Source organism: Pteropus medius, unplaced genomic scaffold (genome assembly GCF_902729225.1).
Source record: "Pteropus medius unplaced genomic scaffold, Ma_sr-lr_union100, whole genome shotgun sequence".
Classification (NCBI taxonomy): Eukaryota; Metazoa; Chordata; class Mammalia; order Chiroptera; family Pteropodidae; genus Pteropus; species Pteropus medius.
Window position 1 is genome coordinate 10,010,489 of NW_024344240.1, and position 20,838 is coordinate 10,031,326.

General features: G+C 43.2%; 1 protein-coding gene across 1 annotated transcript in view; it reads left to right on the forward strand.

The window, feature by feature from the left end:
- The window catches only part of PXDNL (peroxidasin like), a 477,154-nt gene that overhangs the window by 281,790 nt on the left and 174,526 nt on the right, over nucleotides 1-20,838 (forward strand).

Consider the following 20,838-nt stretch of genomic DNA (forward strand, 5'->3'; position numbering starts at 1 on the left):
GAGTAGGACTGGAATCTACCTCCAGGTGCTTGCTCAGACAAAACTCATTTTCTTTAGCAGACTCTTGGGTGATGGCCACTCTCAGAATAATTACTAGTCCTGAAACTCATAGTAGCATATAGTTGGTGTTTAGTGGGCATTTGTGGACTGAATAAATGATTATAATGGGACACAAAAAGCAGACCTTGAAGCTGGAAGTGGACCCCAAATCCTGTCCTCAAACAAGATGTCTTGGTCCTTTTTGGCCTGGGTGAAATGGGGGCTGAATATTCACCCCTTCTCTTTCAGGCATCACACTATATCCCACCACAGAAAAAGGGTAAACTTACAAGTTTCCCTGGAGAAGGTGGTCACATGACCTTGAGCTGACCAATCAGCACATTATATCCATCCTTCTACCTCCTCTGTTCCTCTCTGCAGCCACAGTGATTGGCTCAGGGCTGGGCATGTGACCAATCAGGTCCCAGGGGTCAGCCCTTAGTGTTAGAATTATGTGGCAAAGAAGCTCTATTTCTGTTGGGGCCCTGAGGGGACATGACATCATCCTGTGGCTGTTGGTGGCCATCTTGCTTTCATAAACGGAAAGTCAAACTCAGAATGACACCAGCACAGAGGAAAGTAAGCAAAATCAAGAGTCCTGGAGAGATGATTCCAGGTGATGTCATTTAGCACCCAGGTAAGGCCTTGCCTGAAGCTATCTGCCATTAGACTTTCTGATTGTATAAATTATTTCCTCCTGCTATGATTGCTTGTTTGGTTAGGCCATTTTGGGATTCTTCACTGGATATCAAAAAAGTTCAAACTGTTCCTTCTAGCTGGCTAAATGGAGCACCCTGGAACTGCAAATGTACAGATTTAGGCTAGCTTCAGGAAGACTTCCAGATAACACTGCAAAACTCCAGTCTAATGTAGAGCTCCAGTGGATCCCAGCATATCTGTTGAGGGCTGCCTATAGGCTGGGTCATTCACATTACTCAAATTATTTCTCATGAGATTAACCCTGTTAAAGGAGTAACTGATGTCCCATTTTAGAGGGGAAGACCAAGGCTCAAAGAAGGGAGATCACTGGGACATAGCGAGGAAGTGAAGAGCCAGACCGCACACCCAGATTTTGTTGTATGATGTGTCTTGTCCATGTGACGGGGCTAAAGTACCCAGCCTCATGACTGAGGTACTGTGGGTGCCTGAGATTTGGTAACTGCCATGTGGCCTTTAGGAGACTCCCGGAAACAATTTACACTGAAAGGAAAAAAGGTCTTCTTTCACCGGCACCACTACACCCTTCCAGATCCCCCACACCCACCAGTCTGTTCTCTTTTTTTTTGTTTGGCAATTATATAATCATGCTCATATGACCACACAAACAGTCCCCCATTCACAGGCCAGCATCTGGAGCTTACCCTCCCCCATTATTCCTGGGAACATCACCTTCCTTTGGGCTTTGGGGGATCCTACTCTCTACTTGCATACCAGTAATCTTTTTTAGAACATGCAGAAACCTCACTCAGTTTAGAATGGGATATATCTATCACTGCCTTTTCCATGGCTTCCTGGAAACTCAGCTCGTGTACTCCTTTCTCCACACTGCGGCCTCCTCTGGCTGACACAAGAGAGACCAAGCTGACAAAAAAATCATCAGTTCAAAACTTGAAGGTACATGCAAGGTGATATCTGACAGCTGGGATCTCACGCTTCACACTGGAGAGGCTGTAGAAGCCTCTTGGGGCCAGAAGCGGTACTTGGGCCAAAGTGAATCCACAGGCTTTTTTGATGGCTACAGGCTTCTGACCATAGTAGGGGTGGTATGGCGAGGTCACTGAGGTGTCCTGAAGGCCCATTGTGTGCAGGCTCAGAGTGCACAGTGCAGAAAAGGCAGAGTTTTTCACAGACCAAAGACAAGCCAGCCAGCCAGCTCATCATAGCTCATGAGCTGCTTTCATGAGTGAAGGGGGACAGGGGCAGAGACTCAAGTCTGCTGGGGAATTAGTTCAGGACAAATAATTTTTAATTAAGTCTTGAAGGCTGTATCAGTTAGATTTGTGTTTGGCTGAAGTAACAGAAAAGCCTAGTAAGAGTAGCTTCAAATACAAAGACATTTAATGTTTAATGTTTAAAGATGTGAGAGATATGAGATCCAGAGGTGGTCTGGTGGCCCAAAAATGTCATCAGTGACTCAGATCTCACCCACCTCTCCACTTCACCATTAGCAGAATGTTGGTGTCATTCTCTAATGGTTACAGGAGGGCTGCCTCCACTCCAGCTATCTCGTCTGCATAGTTAGCACTCAAGCTAGAAGCAAGGGGGCACCTGCTTTCCTGCCTATGTCTTTTCAAGAACGAAAATCTCTCACAGTGCCCTCCACTCCCTCTGATTCCTGATCCACTCTGGTTCTTCCAGGTGTGGCCTTGTGAGGTGTGCTGTGTTGCCTTCTCTGGGAACTGTGAGTAACAAACTATCTTTTCAATGGCAGATCATTTCCTGATCTGTTGGCTTACTAAACCTCAAATTTTCTATTAACATATTGTATTTTAAACCAACTTTACAAGACACTATGCAGATGCTTGGAGTAAACAAACAGAAACTATAAACCTTTTTACAATATTCTCAACAACTTTAATATTTCAATATATATTAGAGTTTCTTTTCCCCATTAAAGTGCAGCCTCCATAACAATGGAGTGCATACAGGAAATTATACGGACAAGATGAGACACCTGGGGAGTCCTAAATATTTGTCTCCCTAAACTAAGAGCTCAGGACAAGGCTTGGCCAAGTCACTTTTTGTCTTCACACCATGAATAGAATTTGGTTGGTTTTTGAAATCAAGGTTTTAAGGTTCTCAGCTTAGCAGGGAACTTATCAGTTCCAAACTCACATTTCTAGCAATAATCTTATACACCAAGCATGAGACAGCCTGTTCTCTCAGTTATTTAATACCTGCAGATTTTAGCAGGAAAATAATAAGCATAGCATTTACAAAAGTAGCTATATCTTTGGGAGCTGGTAGAGGTGCAGAAGTGTGAGCAGAAAGACAAGGTGACATCCCTGGAAGAGTCTCTCCAGACTCATTTAGTTAGGAGCATTGATCTTCACATGTTAGATTTCCAGAGAAGCACCAGGAGAGGAGAGTAGGATGTCTCTGAGCTTGGCTGTCATCTCATGGAAGGGGTTGTTGATACTTTCAGACAGTTGTGGTTCTTGGAGCAGCCTGATCCAAGGGAACCACCTAGGAAAGTCCCTCCCAAGACTGCTGTCCTGGTTATGATAAGGTCCAGCTGCTGTAACAAAGAGCCCCACATGTGTGTGGCAAAAAGAAGTTTGTATCTCTGTCCTGCTTGCTCTGGAGGCAGAGAGTCCAGGGCTGGCAGGGCTGCTCCAGGAAGCTCCTATCCCCAATTCCTCGTCAGCCCAGGTGAGTTGCCATTTTCAAAAAGGCTGCAGTCTCGGAGCTCACATTCTCAGCAGATGGACAGAGGGAGGCTCTGTCCATCAGAGAAGGAAGGGCCTACTTATCTACTTGGAAATATCCTAGATTTTGCTTGAATGCCTTCCCTTCATTGACTATTCTATTTCCATGCTCTTCTTTCTCTTTCTTTTGTAGCAATGCCTTCCCAGAATGTTAGTAACCATGGCTTCCCTCCAGGGGCCCTCGGACTGGGAGCAACAGAAGTTTGCATCTCTCTCCCACTCTCACTTGAGGCAGCTAGTTTGAGGCTGGGTTGCTCAAGAAAGGTTGAGGTTGAGGTTGCCCTCCTCCACAGGGGCCAGGATGCGGCTTCAGCCTCAGAGCTAAAGTTTCCAGCAGCAGCACAGAGGGAGAATCAGGAGGCATGGACTAGGAAATATCCAAGAAGTTGCACAAATCTCTTGCCTTCCCATGCTGGAGAGAAAGCCTGGTCACACGTCGAGCCTAGTAGCAGAGGAGGCTGGCAAGTCCCTGGCAGCCATGTACCAAGCTGTCAGTCAGGTGAGGGGTTGCTCTGAGAGAAGTGGGTAAGGCTATCAGGAGTCACCTGGATGTCTCTGCCACACAGATTTTACTGTTCCCTCATGCCACCCAATCATCCCCTAACCTGAGTTTCTGCTTTATGAGAGATTAAGTGTCATAATTCTGAAACTAGCTGAAAACCATAGGCCAGTGAGTGCTTTTCACTTGATTTGCTTGCAAATCACAAATGGGACTCCTCTGGGTCTGACTCCGAGGTTCTCTCCAACCCCGAGCCCACTGTGCATGAGTGACTAGAGGCCGCTTCTCCAGTGGCAGTTGATCCTCCCTGTTCAGGATCCCCTGCTCTTTACAACAAACCCAAAGCCCTTCCAGTGGATCTGAGCTGGGACTCATGGGGGAGATCGCAGGCAGCTACTGGTCAGCCAGCCGAGGACAGAGCTCGCAGACAAAGAAAGTCTCCTGAGTGCTGGTGTCCAGGCCCTGAGCTGGAGGTTCTTTAAGTTTGGAGATGCAGAGCAAGGGTGGGTCTGTAAATAAGGGGTGCTGGTCCAAACCCTCTTCCCCAGCCTCTCCCCACATCTGGGTCTCCTGTATGCAGCTAACACTGCAGCTTCCTCCTGCCTCCATGCCTCTTCCATTTCCTGGTCGGACACATGCATCAGGGCCCCTTCCTTATGGGCCAAGGGGAAGGCCCGGCTCCTGCCTTATCGTCAGGAAACTCAGCTGCACAGGCGTAAGTGACCCCTAGCCGCTTCGGGGCCCACAACATCGCCACTTCTTAACGCCTCACACAGGGTCGTTCATGGGACTTTGCTCTCTTATCGTGGCCCTCTTGACCCTAATTAACTCAGGCCACAGTTCTCAAAGTTCCCCTGGGTCTTTCTGAAACTGTGAGAAAATGAGTCTAGGACAGTAACACACGATTTCTGCCTTTCTGCCTTGCAGTACAGCTCACAGGCCTTTTCCCCTTGGAGCCACATTCAGTGCCATTGCGAGTTGCCAGGAAAAATCTCTTCAGTCATGTTTTCGTTGTTTGATCAAGTCCCAGTACTTCATCACTACGCGCTTCTCAAACTGGAGGATGCACAGCCCAGATTCTTTGCAGAGAGAATGCATAACGGAGTAGTAAATATATCTTTGGGGAGCATCCAATTTATTACAAGATTTGGAGGAAACCAAGTACTTTAATAAGGACTGCCCCTCCCCCACTAACATGGGAGGAGAGGGGAGAAGAGTTGGGGAGAAGGGCCCCAGGACGAACAGTCCAGTCTCTGGTTTCACCCAGGTGGAGGCCAAGGGTGAATCTGCAGTGAGGGCAGCCTCTTCTCTTGTCCTTCAGAGGGCTCCAAGAGTCCTTCAGGTTCAGCCTCGTATGATGTTTCTGAAGGCCACAGAGATGCCTGGTACCATCCTTACTTGAATCCTATGCAGAGAGCGCTGGTGCAGTTTGTACACCTCAGCTGTCCACTGGACCAAGTCCTTCACACACAACATGTACTCCTTGCACTGCTCCCACCCGCTGTTGTTTGTGTCAAGCCTCTGGCCGATCTTCCGCACCACAGTGCCAGCTACCTGGAACTCAGCATTTTCAAGTTCAGCATTTAAAATGCAGCAAAAAAGGCTTGAGCTCCCCAGTCTTTGGCTGTGGCCCTGCCTTGGTCATCCACAATTTACTGCAATAGCTTCACTTTGCTATGCCATTTTTTAGTGGACAGCCTACAGCAAAGGTGCTACAGTAAAAAGTTCCAGAGCCTTCTAACCATCTCCTGACAGCCCGGGATATGGCCAGAGAAAGAGGTTGAGATCTCTCCATTAGGTTGCCCAGCACGGAGGGGTTTTCCTCGTTGGTTCCCCCTGGGGCTCCACGACTGCTGTTGCTACTGGGCTTGTGGGTAGAAGGGGTGCCCCAAGGGCCAGGCCGGGGGACCAGGCTGGGAATGGCAGTCCTTGACTCCGGCCCGGCTGGAGGAGTGGCAGTACTTGGCTCTGGTCTGGGTGCACAAGTGACAGTCCTTGACTCCAGGCTAGCTGGGGGACTGGCTGGCTCTTTGTCTTTCTGGCCTGATGGCTGAATACTGTGAATCAAGAAAGGAGCGAAGCTGCTTAAGAAGGACTCCACAGCAGGGAAGGGCCTTACCGTGCTGGTACCACTCTTCCTCTTGGGCGTGCTGTGGCTCAGAATGAGGTATGCGGCCATTTCTGTATTGTACATCTTGCTTATGACTGCCTCCTCAATTTGTTCCTTTTCAAATCCTAGTTTTATAATTATGTGGGTTACCTGGGGGCTTATGCTGTCACAAGGAGGCTCCCTGTATGGCCTGAGTTCCTTCTCCTGCCCCATGTTTATCCATGAGTCTTTCATTAACACTTCCAGAGCTGCTTAGTCACAGGGTTTGAATATCAAAAATTTTCTTAAAATCTATATTCAAAAGAGGTGAAATAGGGGACATGGTACTGCCCTCTCAGGCTCTTCACTGTAGGTTCCTAAAGTCTTCTGCTGTGAATGGTCATTTTCCAGTGACTATTTTGTACAGGACGACCCCCAGGCTCCACACATTGACTCCAGGGCCGTTGTAGCCTTGTCTCAGGAAGCCCTCTGCGGAGACGTAAGGGAGGCTGCCACAGGAAGTACTTTGCTTATGGCCTGCATTCTCATTACTGAGCCCAAAGTCTGTAAGCTTTATGTACAGCTTGGCGTCTAAAAGTATGTTCCTTGGCTTCAGGTCCCTGTGGACAATGCCCCTCTGGTGGCAATACTGCACTGCTGATATCAGCTGTCTGAAGATGCCTCGGGCCTTAGGCTCTGTCACATGGCCACAGTCTTCAAGTCCCTTGTTCCACATGCTCCCTTATGAGGAACAGTGTATTTTTGGTGTTAACCATTTCAAATAATTTCATAATATTAGGGTGGTTCAGGGTTTTCATGGCGTAGACTTCTCAGAAAGATCTATAGGAACCCTACTGATTAATGACTTTGACAGCCATTTCTTTCCTGGTCAGAATGTGCCAGGCCAACCTCACTTTAGCAAAGCTTCCCTCACTAGTGGTGTTCAGGAGCTCTTAGTGGCCAGTTGGGGCTCCCCATCAGTAGACATGGCTGCAAGGTCGTATGACATGGTGACCCACTAACTACACTAACTGAAAATACTATCAATGCAAACTATGCTAGCAAATAATACTAATTATGCTAACTAATACTAACAATGCTAACTATGTTTACTACCGATGCTAATAAATGATATTAACTATACTATGCTAATACTAATACTAATAATGCTAACTATGCTTACTAACTGTGCTAATAAATATCATAATAAACAATGCCGACTACACTAACAATACCAGTACTAACTCTACTAAATGTAGTAACAATGCTAACAATACTAAAAAAATTTTAAGAAAAAAAAAAGACAAAGAAAATTAAAAATAAAAATAAAGAAGAAAAAAAGAGGAAAAGTGAAAAATTAAAAAAAAAAAGAACAATGAGAAAAGAGAACAAGGAAAAGAAAAAAGAATAATAAAACAGAAAAAGGAGAAAAGAAAGTAAAAACAAAAGGAAAAATAAGCAAAATAGCAACAAAAAAAAAGAAGAAATCAAGCTAACTAGTCTAAGTCCAACAAGTGACCACAAATAAGCTTCCTGGGCTCTAAGGACAAAAACCTCAGCCCAGCCAGGGCCTTATATAAAAGTTTTTTGTCCATCACAATGGTGCGTTATGAGATTGGAGAAAGGCAGAGACCAGTCATGGCTAGTGATAAACCATAGTGGTTTTCTCATTTCTTGATCTCAAGATACCGTTATGCTGGAAAAAAGACACCAAAGAGCTTTTTGTTTATGTGGAATATTGAAGATTGACATTTTCTTTATTATAAATTAAAATCTGTAGGATGCTTCAGTGAGCTTTTCAATTATAATTTGAAAATTTGTAATGATTTTTGTCTTTTAAAGACAGAGTGTCTATACTTAAAAATATTCAATTCCTCTTTCTTAAAAATGATGCTATAACTTAATGAATATCATGATATTATAGAAAAATGTTTTGCTGCATAAGACAAGGTACATTATTAACATCTATAAAGCTGAGAGAAGGTAGCTTTATCATGATTTTGCCAATAAGATCACGAGCAGATTTCTCATCAGAAACCATGGAGACCAAGGGGCAGAGGATTGATGTATTCAAAGTGTTAAAAGAAAAAAAGCTGTTAACCAAGAATCTTACATCTGAAAAAAGTATACAAAAATGAGGGAGACCTTAAGACATTCTCAGATAAGCCAATGCTGATGGTGTACTTTACCACTAGACCTACCCTGTATGCAGGGTATCCTTCAGGTTGGAATGAAAGGACGCTGGGCAGAGACCTAAAGCCTTATGAAGCAATAAAGATCACTGCTAAAACTCAATGCATGGACAATTAAAAAAGCTAGAGTACTATTGTGACTTTGGTGTGTAGCTCTACTTTTGTTTTCTACTTGATTTAAGAGACTAATGTATTAAAAACAATTATTAGTCTATGTTTTTGGACACAATGTATAAAGATGTAATTTAGTGACATCAACACCAGAGTAGGGTCAGAGCTATGAAAGAGCAGAGTTTTTATATGTTCTTGAAGTCAAGCTGGTACAAATTCTCATAACACATATAATTTTAGTATGTTAGGTCATCCAGGTGATCAAAATATATTTCTCATATATATTTGGTCTTCCTCTATGGTTTTTTGCTCATACACCCAAAACTCTTGGAATTTCCTGAGTGATAAGAGCAATAGGAACATTTTTTATTGTAATGTATGGTCTCTTATTCTCAGTTCCTGTAATCATGAAGATTAAATTACTTTCTTGTTAATCATAATAAGCCCCTTTCCACCACAACTGAGTTCTGGTAATAAGATGACTTTTTGAAAGCACCTAAGGATGAGGGCTAGTTGCCAAGGAACAGTCATAGATAGAGGGTTGAAACTTTTAGTTCCACTCCCTGATTTCCAGGAGCATGGAGAGGCAGCGATGGAGGTTGAATCCAACACCAGTGGTCTAAGAGTTAATCAACCACACTTATGCAATGAAGCCTCCAAGAAACCCCTAAAGAAGAGGGTTCAAGGAGCTTCCACATTGGGGAATCAGAATGCTTGTATATGCCACAATGCCAGTCTCTAAACTCCACAGGGATAGAAGCTTCTTTGTTTGGGACCTAGCTCTATGTATCTCTTAATCTGGCTATTGATATGTATCCTTGAATATCCTTTATAATAAACTGGTAATAGTAAGCTGGTTTCTTGAGTTCTGTAAGCTACTCTAGCAAATTTATCAAATCCAAGACGGGGAGGGGTTGTGAGAACCTCTTATTTACAGCCAGTCAAATGCACAGGTAACAACCTTGACTTATCATTGGCATCTGAAGTGGGGGGAGTCTTGTGGGACTAAGCCCTTAACCTTTGAAATCTGAGGCTACCTCCTGGTAGGAAGTGTCAGAATTTAATTAAATTGTAGGATGCCCAGTGGGTGTCTGAGAATTGCTTGGTGGTGTGGGACTCCTCTTCTTCACATCAAAATTGAGTACCAGAATCCTTACCAAGTCACAGTGTGACAAACTCACCCTGCTGTACACACAGGACACCAGCACTTTTCACTATATGTGCTGTTGTATAAAAAAATTGAAAAAAATAATAATATAAAAGGAGGAAGGAGGAGCGGGCATAGATGATATAGATTAGCAACGAACTGATAATGTTGAAGTTGAGTACATGGGATGTCATTATATTGTTTGCCTACTTTTGTATGTATTTAAAGTGTTCCACAAGAAAAAGCTGGAAAAAAAAAAAACCCACAAGAGTAAGAATTTGGGTGCATGCATTACTGGATTCCTGCTAAGTAGCAGGTGGTGAGCAGAGCACATGATTAACTGTGACTTCTCTGAGGAAGACCTGGAAAAGTTGGGCAAACTATTCACCTCTTTCAGCCACGATACATAGATAGATTAAACTTGGATCTACCATCATGATCATGCACGCTTGTCTGGATAAGTCCCATCAGAAAATCTGATTGAAGCCCTGGACCTCACTTCAAAAAAAAAAAACACACATACTCAACTGCAAATCCAGTCATGGAACTCCTGTGCATTGACCACAAAGAAACAAGCCAGCACTTTCTGTAGTAATTTAGTCAGGATGTCCTCACCTCCAAGGATGAGTGTGACTGTGTCCTGGTTTACAGAGGAGAAAACAGGCTGGAAGTGGCTAAGAAGTTTATTGGTGAGTTGTGGAGTGAGATTTGAACACAAGAGCCTGTCTTTCTTAGTCTACCATGCTTTATTACTTCAGAGGAGGCCCCCCCGCTCCCAACTCTCAGCCAAGATATTTGCTGAATCTGATCTTTCTTCCCTTATGCCTCTTCTTCATTTCCTGTGGTCAAACCCACACAGTGGGGCCCCTTCTCAAGAGAGAAAATGAAAGGCCTAACACCTGTATTATAGTCAGGAAACAAAGCTACACTTTGTTATCATATTGTGAATCTAAGTTTGTAATTAACACAGGCTAAAGGACCAAAAGTTCCCCTGGGTCTTTCTGTAAATATTAGGTACTGCGAGTGTAAAAACATAATACAATATCTGCCTTTCTGCCCTGCAGTTTGTCAGTCAGCAGTTCAGCTCACAACCTTTTCCCTTTAGAACAATATTTGTTACTGTTTGGAGTTACTGTGATAATCTCTCTCTCTCCCTCTCCCTCTCCCTCTCCCTCTCCCTCTCCCTCTCTCTCTGTTAGTTGTCTTGATTAAGCCCAAGTACTGCATCCCTACATGCCTCTCAAACTGGAGGATGCACAGCCCCAATTCTGTACAGGGAAGATGCAAAAACAGTATCTGATACATCTTTCTGGAGCATCAAGTTTATTACAAGATTTAGAAGAAAAAATTATTTTATTAAACCCATCCCCCTCTCACAAACATAGAAAGAAAGAAGAGATGGGGAGAGGAGAAGGGCCACAAGAAAAAATGGTTCTGTCTCTGAATATTCACCCCAGTGGGAATGAATGGTGAACTTCCACTTTGGTGGCCTTTCATTTTGTCCCCCAAGCTCATCAGACATTTTGGGTACAAGGATTTGGAGTACAACAGAGATGCTAGGCACCCTCCTGATATATATCCTGTGCGGAGACTCCATGGCAGTTTGTACACCTCCATCATCCAGTAGACCAAGTTCCCTTGCACACATAGTGGGTACTTCTTGCACTGCTGCCACCTGCAGCTGTTTGTCCTCAGCCTTGACATTCTCCCTACCACATGGAAAAATTCCTGGAAGCTTAGCATTTTAAAGTTCAGCATTTAAAATGAAGGGAAGCTGGCTTGACCTCCCCAGAGTCTTTGATTGTAGCCTGGCCTTGGGCATCCACAATTTAAGTGGACTCTACCCTGTTCCATTTGCCATGCCTCTTCTTGGATGGCCTAAGGCTGGCTTTCTCAAAATGAAGCCCAAGAATCTCCCGGCTACCCATTGCCAGCACTGGCTGGTTTTATCTGGGGTTCCACTGCTGCTCGTGCTGGTGCTGTAGGTGGAGGGTGAGTTCCAAGGGCCCCACTGGGGGGCTGGGCTAGGGGTGGTATTCCTCAACGCCAGTTTGAGTAGAAGACTATCAGGTTCTTTGTCTTTTTGTGCTGATTCTGTGTCTTCTGGCTGCTGATCAGCCTGGTAGAAGATAACTCTGGCTGAACCTCGAGTTGTGGAGGGACTATGGCTGTTGGGGTCAAAAAGAGCCTTACCACAATGACATGGCACTCTACTATGAATTTCTTGGTGCTCAAGATGAGGTATGTGAACATTACAATGTTGTATCTCTTCCTTGTTACTGAGTCCTGGACCTGGTCCCACTCAAACTCCAAGTTCTTCATTTCCTCTGTCATCTAGGGATCCATGTTGTCACAGGTCGGCTCACTGTAAGGCCTGAGTTCCTCCTTCTGTTTTTTATTTAGCCACAAGTCCCTCATGATTTCTATTAATCTTCCTCTGTCCTTGGGGTTGAGGGTCATCTATGTCTTTATTATATTTTAGCATCCAAAGATAGGAAGAATGGCACATAATATTTCCTGTTCAGTATCAGTTGTTGCAGATTCCACAAGGCCTTTCTCATAAAAGGCAGGATCCCAGTGTTCATTTTACATAAAACCACCCCTAGGCTTCAAATATCCACCATAGGGCCATCATACATTTTGCCCAGGAAGAGTTCTGGGCCAGGATAAGAGGAGCTGCCACAGAATGTGCTCAACTTAGTGCCACTTAACTGAGTGCAGAGCCCAAAGTTCACAATTTTGATGTTCATTTGAGAAACAAAAAGCATATTTGTGACTTCAAGTCCCTCTGGACCATGCTTCTCTGGTGGTAGTACTATACAAGTAGGTACCAGCTGCCGGAAAATGCCTCAGACCTCTTTCTTGGTCATGGGGCCATGATAACCCAGGTGATAGAACATGTCCTCTCCACTAAGGTGCCTCATAACAAGGAATAATAATTCCTTGGTGACAATCGCCTCACAATAACTTGACTATGTTCAGGTGATTCAAGGCCTTCATGCACTGGACTTCCCTCATTGGAAGTCTCTGGAGGCTGGAGGAGCCCTGTTGATTTATGACTTGGTCAGAATGTGACAACCCAACTTCACCTTGGTGAAGTTGTTCTGTCCAATGGTGTTCAGGAGCTCCTAATGGCCAATACGGGTCTGCTGGTCAGCAGAGATGGCTGCAAGTTCATGTGATATGGTGACTTGCTAACTATAGTGACTGACAATACTAACTGACCATGCTAACTATGCTTATTAATTATGCTAATAATAATAACTAATTAATTGCATTAACTAAACTATGTCAATAATACTATTCTGTCAATGCTTACTAAAAATATTCAAAAAATTTAAAGAAATCATGATAAAAAACAAAGATAATAAAAATAAAGAAAAGAAAAAAGAAACCAAATAATTGGAAAATTAAAATATAAGAATGAGAGAAAAAGAGAAAAAAATACGAGAAAAAAGACAAAAAGAAAAAAAAATGAGTAAAAGTGTCAAAGAAAAATAAGACAAAGAAAAATAATAATAAAAAAATGAGAAAAAATAAAACAAGAGTAAGAGAAAATGAATAAATGAGAAAACAAGCTAAGAGGTCCAGTTCTGACAAGTCAGCACAAATCGACTTCCCGAGATATAAGGACAAAAACAGCCTAGCTAGGGCCTTATATAGAAGATTTTTGTAATTTCATCACAATATTGTTTTAGGAGGTCAAAGCAAGGATTGGACTATTCACGGCTAAGGAGAAACCAAATTTGTTTTCCAACTTTTTGGTTTCAAGACCACTTATTCTAAAAAAAAAAAAATTCAAAGACCTTTTTATTTATGTGGGATAGTAAAGGTTAGAAATTAAAATGTGTAGGATGTTTCAGTGCTTTTTCATTTATTTTTTGAAAATCTGTAATATTTTTTGTCTTTCGAAGAACTTTTTCTTAAACTCTGATGTCAAAATGATGCTACAACTTAACTGACATCACAATACTATAAGAAAATATTCTGTTGCATAACACATGGTAAGGTACATTATTAGCATCTATAAACCTGACAAGAAGATAGTTTTCATTATATTTTCACCAGTAAATTTGTGAGCAGATTTCTCATTAACAGCCTTGGCGATTAGAGGTTAGTGGGTTGTTATATTTAAAGTACTAAAGGCAAAAAGCCATCAACCAAGAATGCTATACTTGACAAAACTACTCTTCAAAAGTGAGGGAGAAATTAAGACATTGCCAGATAAACCAAAGCTGAGAGAGTTATTTACCACTAAACCTGCCCCACACAGAGAGAGTCCTTCAGGCTGTAATGAAAGGACTCTAGACAGTAACTCGAAGCCTATTGAAGAGATATTTCTAATAAAGTAAGTACATAAATGATTATAAAAGCTAGTACTATTGTAACTTTGGTTTGTAGCTCCACTTTTTGTTTTCTGCTTGATTTAAAAGAGGGATGGGGAGCACCACAAAGGGAATGCAGTCAGCATTAATAAAATGGCTAAGTGAAAAGCTAGAAGAAAAAAAAAAGCAATTAGGGGGATTGTTTTATGAACTATATGTGTCTAACCAATTGTACTGTATACTTGAAACTAACGATAAAATTAAAAAAAGACTAATGTATTTAAAAACACAATTGTTATCTACGTTTTTGGACAAACAATGTCAATGCAACGGTGTGATTTTTTTGACATTAATGTCTGAAAGGGAGTAAAGTCATAGCTATACAGAATTGAGTTTTTATTTGTTTTTGAAGTTAAGCTGCTATAAATTCATGTGAGTATTATAACCTTAGGATGTTGGTTATCCAGATGATCAATATATATTTCCCATATATCTTTGGTCTTCTTCCATGGTTTTTTTGTTCATAGCATCCCAAACCTTTAGCATTTCCTGAGCAATAAGAGCAAAGGGAGCATCTTTTGTTATAATACTTGGTTTCTTGTTTTCAGTTTCTCAGGTTTCAGAACCATAAGGTAAGTTGGGTGTTTTGTTTTTCATAAAAGCCCCTTTCAACCAGAATTGCATTTATGTTAATGAGGTGACTTTTGAAAACCTCCTAAGAATGGGAGCTGGTTTCTAGGAGAACTAACCATAAAAAGAAAGTTGGAACTTTCATCCCCACCCTCTGTTTCTGAGAAGGCTTGATAGAGATGGAGGTTGAATCAATCACCAATGGCCAATGGATCAATCGATTGTGCCTATGCAATAAAACCTCAAAAAATTCCAGAAGAGAATTCAAGGATCTTCTACACTGGGGAACCAGAAAACTTCTATGTGCCGTCATGTTCAGTCCTCAGTCTTCACAGGTACATAAACGCCTTTGTTCAGGACCTCTTATGTATGTCTTCATCTGGCTGTTGATTTGTATCCTTTAATATCCTTTGAAATAAACTGGTAATAGAGTAAGGTAGTTTCTTGAGTCCTGTGAGCCTCTCTAGAAAATGTATCAAACCCAAGAAGAGGGTGTTGGGAACCCCTGACTTACAGCTATCGAGTCAGAAACACAGGTGGCAACCTTGACTTGTGATTGGCATTTGAACTGGAGGCAGTCCTGTGGGACTAAGCCATTAACCTGTGGGATCTGAAGCTATATCCTGGTAGAGAATGTCAGAATTGAGTTAAATTGTAGAACCCCTAGCAGGTGTCTGAGAATTGTTTGGTGGTGTGGGAAATGACGCTCTTCCCCCACATTAGCATTGGGCACCATTATCTTTACCGGCTTAGCTCATGTGTAAAAACTCACTCTGCTGCATGCACACTTAACACCTGCACTTTTCAGTTTGTGTGTTGTTTTTTAAAAAATAACAACAATGAAAGGGGGGAATAGATGATATAAGGTTAACTATGAGTTGATAATTATTGAAATTGGGGACATGGAGAAGTATGTCGTTATGCTGATTAACTACTTTTACGTATGTTTAATGTATTCCAGAAGACAAAAAACAAAACTCAAGAGTAAGTGAATTTGGGTGCATGCATTACTGGACTCCTGCTAAGTGGCAGATGGTGAGCAGGGCACATGATGAATTGTGGCTTCTTGGAGGTAGGCCCAGAGAGTATGGGCAAACTGTCCACCTCACACAACCATGTTACAGAGATAGATTCAGGTCAGCTATATCATGAACCTGGTACAATTTTTCTAGATGAGAGACCATCAGAGACTCTTATCAAACAAAGCCATGGATCTCACTCCAGAAAAACACATACAGTCAACTGGAAACCCAGTCATGGAACCCTTGTGCAGAAGCCACAAAGGTACAAGCCAAGACATCAGTCTTTAGGATGGCTGGGTCCAACTTTCATAGCTTCTGTGTGCTCTTTCTTGTTGTCTTAACTATTTGGAGTTGTGCTGGCTTGGGGAAAAAGCTGGCCAATATGCTCTTTGAGGGCAAGAAAATACATAGTCCAGGAGATGGTACCAAACATAAAAGATGGCAATGTTTATTGCAGCACCTGGCTGAGAGAAAATAAGATCTGTGTGATCACAATGGGCTGGGAGGTTGGGAAAATAGAAAGATATTAGTCCAGGGGTACAAAGTTGTAGTTATGTAGGATGAATAAGTCTAGAGATCTGATGGACAGCATGGTGACTATAGTTAACAATACTATACAGCATCAGTTCCCAACCTTTATGGCATCAGGGACTGGTGATCCTATGAGAATCTAATGCCTGATAATCTGAAGTGGAGCTGAGGTAGTGATGCTAGTGCTGGGGAGTGGCTGCAAATACAGATGAAGCTTCGCTTGCTGGCCCACCCCTCACCTCCTGCTATGTGGCCCAGTTCCTAACAGGCCACAGACTGGTACCGGTCTGCAGCCCAGAGGTTGAGGACCCCTGCTATACAGTATACCAGAAATTTGCTGAAAGTAGATTTCAGGTGTTTGCACTGCACATAACACACAGATGGTAACTATGTGAAGAGACAGATATGTTCATTAGCTTGACTATAGGAATCATTTTACTCTGTGTGTGTGTGTGTGTGTGTGTATATGTATGTATATATGTGTGTGTGTGTGTGTGTGTGTGTATATATACACAAAAATATATATTATTTTTATTAAAAAACAAACAAGTAGCTGTACCTGGACTCTGTCACCTCTACAATGGGCAGAAATGACACTTTTGCCAGATTCAGGCCTAACTTTTAAAACACTGGCAACTTTTGCTTTCTTGAGAGGAAGCCAACACAGCCACAGGAAGGAGGACCAAAGACCCTAGCCATCACCCCAGCTGGGCTCCTTTCATTGTGAGTAAGGCCTCAGATTATATCGCACGGGACAGAGAGAAGCAGTTCTGTGGGGCCTGCTTGAATTGTGAAATCCTGAGTACATATGAAGATTGTTGTTTTAGAGCACTGAATTTCAGGATGATTTGTTACACAACAGATAACCCAAACACTGCCTCACCTCTCTCCCCATGCCTGTTCCGATCTCTCAAATTCCCCTGACACCCTGTTATAGACTGAATGTTTTCCCCCTCAAATTCATGTATTGAAGCACTAACCCCCAGTGTAGCTGTATTTGATGGGGCCTGTGAGGGATGCTTGAGTTTAAATGAAGTCATAAGGGTGGGGCCCTGATCCACTAGGGCTAGTGCCCTTATGAGAAGATACCAGTGCTTGCTGCTTTCCAGCCTCCAGAACTGGGAAAAAACACACATCTGTTGTTCAAGCTTCTCACTCTGTGGAACTTTGTTCTGATAGCCGGAGCTGACTGATAAACCCTCTCCAGGCCCAAAGTCTTTGTACGCACTCCTCCTCCTGCCTGGAATGTTTCACACAGTTAACATCTCCTGACCATCGGCCACATAGCAAATGTGTCCCTAACTATTGGGGCATCTCTCACTGCCTGCCACACACTCAGCCAGCCTTCTCTCGTCTCAAAGCAGTCTGTTCCCCACTCCCCAGCATAGGCCAGCCTACAGCTTTGATTTCTTTGAATAATTTTTTAATGCTGCTTCCACTCCCCTTCCAGCTCAGCACAGGATCTGGTACGTGAAAGTGTTTCATTTTAGAAAAGACAGTGGCTTTACTCAGGAAGGTCAGAGCACACTTTGACCCTGAAGTTCTGCTCCTAAGTAGTACCATCAGTGGCCAGTGAGATGCGTGACATGGCCTGAGGCCTTGTGCTCCTTTGAGCTGGAATGGGCCTAGGGTGTCTATCAGGAGCATGGATGTATGTGGCCCATGCACACAACACTAAAGAGCCATGGGAATGCATGAGGCCTGGCCACCCTCAATAGCAGGGTAAGTTGCCCAGATAGCCAGTCCCCAAAGAGGGCATTCATCATAATCTACCTGATTGCAGCAAAACAGGCAAACTCAATGTCTCAGCTAAGAGGTGCTCACCTGAGAATTAAATTGTGAGGCCCAGCAGAGACATGATTGTCAAAAAATTCAGGATATCTGTCATTCTGAGGAGAGAGCCTGTTGTCAGGATGAACACCAGTGGCTTCTAGGCTGCTGGAAATGTCCCATTTACTGACTAGGGTGGTGAATACTAAAGCCATCTTTAAACTGTATACATACACATATGTATACATTTGTATGTATATATATTTTGTATGTGTCTTCTGTGTGTGAAAGCCTGGGGGGTGGTGTAGTGTGTGTGTATAAGAAGAAAAGGAATTGACAGTGCCCGTCTTTGAAGTTATATCACCAAAAGCTTCCATGGTGAGCAATAGTCATTCTGGTCCTGGGAGCTCAACAGTCTCGCTGTACTCTGGGAGCTCGCAGTCTAGGAAAGGATCGCCACTGTGAGATAGTGCAGCTCTTGTTGTACTCTGTTTGTGCTGTGCCTGGAATCCCAGCCTGAACCATAGCTGTATCTCTGGAATGTCTGGATGGAGTGATGCATAAAGAGTAGTAGAAGGGCAGGTGGTTCGGAGGCAGCACTAAATACAGGAGACTTGACTTTCTGGCCACTTCCAGCTGGTCTGAAAAGTAATACCACTAGCCAGACGCTCTGAGTATGTTTAAATTCCAGGGACCTTAGAAGGTGCAGTCTGGTGGCTTGGCTCATGGAGATCCTGTCCGCAGGAGAATGGGGGCCCAGGGTTCCAAAGCCTACTGGTAAAGGAAGCACAGAGTGGCAGAGTTATGCATCATGGGCTATTGGGGCACTTGGCCTCTGCTATCAATGGCTATGACTATAGCACTCTGAAATGCCTTGTCACTTATAATCTCAAAAGCCAAGCAAGGTTGGGCCAGGTAAGTGAGTACTTGGTTGGGAGACTACCAGGAAGACCACCGGGCAAAGAATTGTAGGCTTTTGCCACCTGCCTCTCCTTTTCTCCCTCCCCTCATGTCTCTTCCTTTCCCCACATGAAAAGCTCCTTTCTTTGGGCCTTGCTATGGGTGCCTGTGAGTGGAGTTCTGGTCAGGGCAGGTGTTGTAGGGGGTTCCAAGGAAGGGCAGCATTGCTGAGCCAGTGCCCTCTGGGCTCTTTGGTGGCTCCAGATGGGTGGGGCAAGTTGGGGTTCAGCAGAAAGACAGTACTGGTTGGTTATAAGGGCAAATTTTATATTATGTGAGTTTTCCACATTTAAAAGAAAAAAATCAGTCTCTCTGTTTTTCTCTCTTTCTCCATGTATATACATATACGGCTTAGAATGAAAAATTCATAAGCCAAATAAAGAAATGAATCGCATGCTAAGACATGGATGTTTAAAAGTTAAAAGTCAAATGTTCGGTTCCTCAGAGAGAGAAGTGGACAAGGCTATTGGGAGCCACCTGGATATCTTTGCTACCCTCTTTTACTTCTTTTAATGTTCCCTCCCACCACCTGATTACTCTTTACCCTGAGTTTGTGATTTATGAGAGATTGTCCATCAGATAAATTGCATTGGGTAATTTATAATTCAAGAATAAGCAGGAGAGTGACATCAAAATCACGGCGGTGTGAGCAATCTCCCTGGATTTCTCCCCTCGAAATAACAAGCTGAATATCTACAACTCAACAAATAACGCCTAACCTGCACACAAGCACATCTGAGAGATCCGCACATCAGAGCATCCAAAGATGGGCAAATCCATACAAGATTAGGAAGCAGATTAGGTATATGAAACAAAGGAGCTGTGTTACGCAGCTGGGAGCTCCCTGAAGTAGGAAAGGGAGGAAACATCTTGTGGATGGGTACTTGGCCTTTCGAAGCCCAGAGCATTGCTGCCTGAATGATCAGCATATTACACGCAGCAGAGCCCAGGGATCAGGGCAGAGAACAGGGCAGAGACTGGGTGAGAGGGGTGAAAGCTGTGGCTTAGCAACTGCTATTGCCAAGCGAGAGGCTGAGACACAGAGTCTAGCCACACATCGCCCCCTGCCACCAACCCAGAGCACACCCAGCCCCATATCCTCTCAGAGCGAACACCACTGAGCCCCAGGGGAATTTCTGCAACCAGTACTGAAAAATACAATACAGCTGGTACCACAGACAGGTGCAGTGATATTGCAGCAATACAGGTGAAACCTGGAGGACAGCACTAAGGGAAGGGAAACAGCCATCCATACACACCCGGACCTCTCCCAATTAACCCCACCCCACTCAGTCAGATGAGTCAGAAGGAAGCATTGTATCTGACTGTTGGGGCAGTAATGAAACTTCAGGACCTCTTCAGACTCAGACCCTCATCACCTATCACACCCTTTCATGGGAGTGAAGCACTGGGACTCAGGCACCTAATTGCAGGGGCACACAGGCACATACGAGAGAGGAAAGGGTATTTTGAGCCTCAAGCAGAGATCCAAGAGGCTTGAACACCACCTACTGGAAATCAAAAGAGAAAAACCTCTTATCCACCTCTTAAAGAGAAATAAGTATATAATCAATTTTCTTAACAAACAAACAAACAGAGTACATTCCCATTAATGTCCAGACAGAGAAATAGTCCATCAAACACCATGAACAATCAAGATCACAAGGAGCTCAGAATGAAAGTGAAAAGTCTCAAGTAATTTAAATGATACGGAATTCTGGATTTCAATTTGGAAAAAAAAATCAACAAGATGCAAGAAAATTCCGACTGACAATTCCAAGAAATTAGAAACAAATTAATTGAACAAAATGAATAATTTACCAAAGAGATTGAAATCATAATAAAGAACCAAATAGAACTTCTGGAAATGAAGAGCACATTAAAAGAGATAAAGAATTAAATATCAAGCTTAGGGAACAGAGCTGACTGAATGGAGGAAAGAATTAGTGATATCGAAGACAGAAATCTAGAAATTATATAGAAGGAAGAGAGAGACCTGAGAATGGAAAATAATTTTAAAAACTCTTTAAGAACTGTCTGACACCATCAGAAAAAACAACCTAAGAATAATGGGTATACCAGAAGGAGAAGAGAG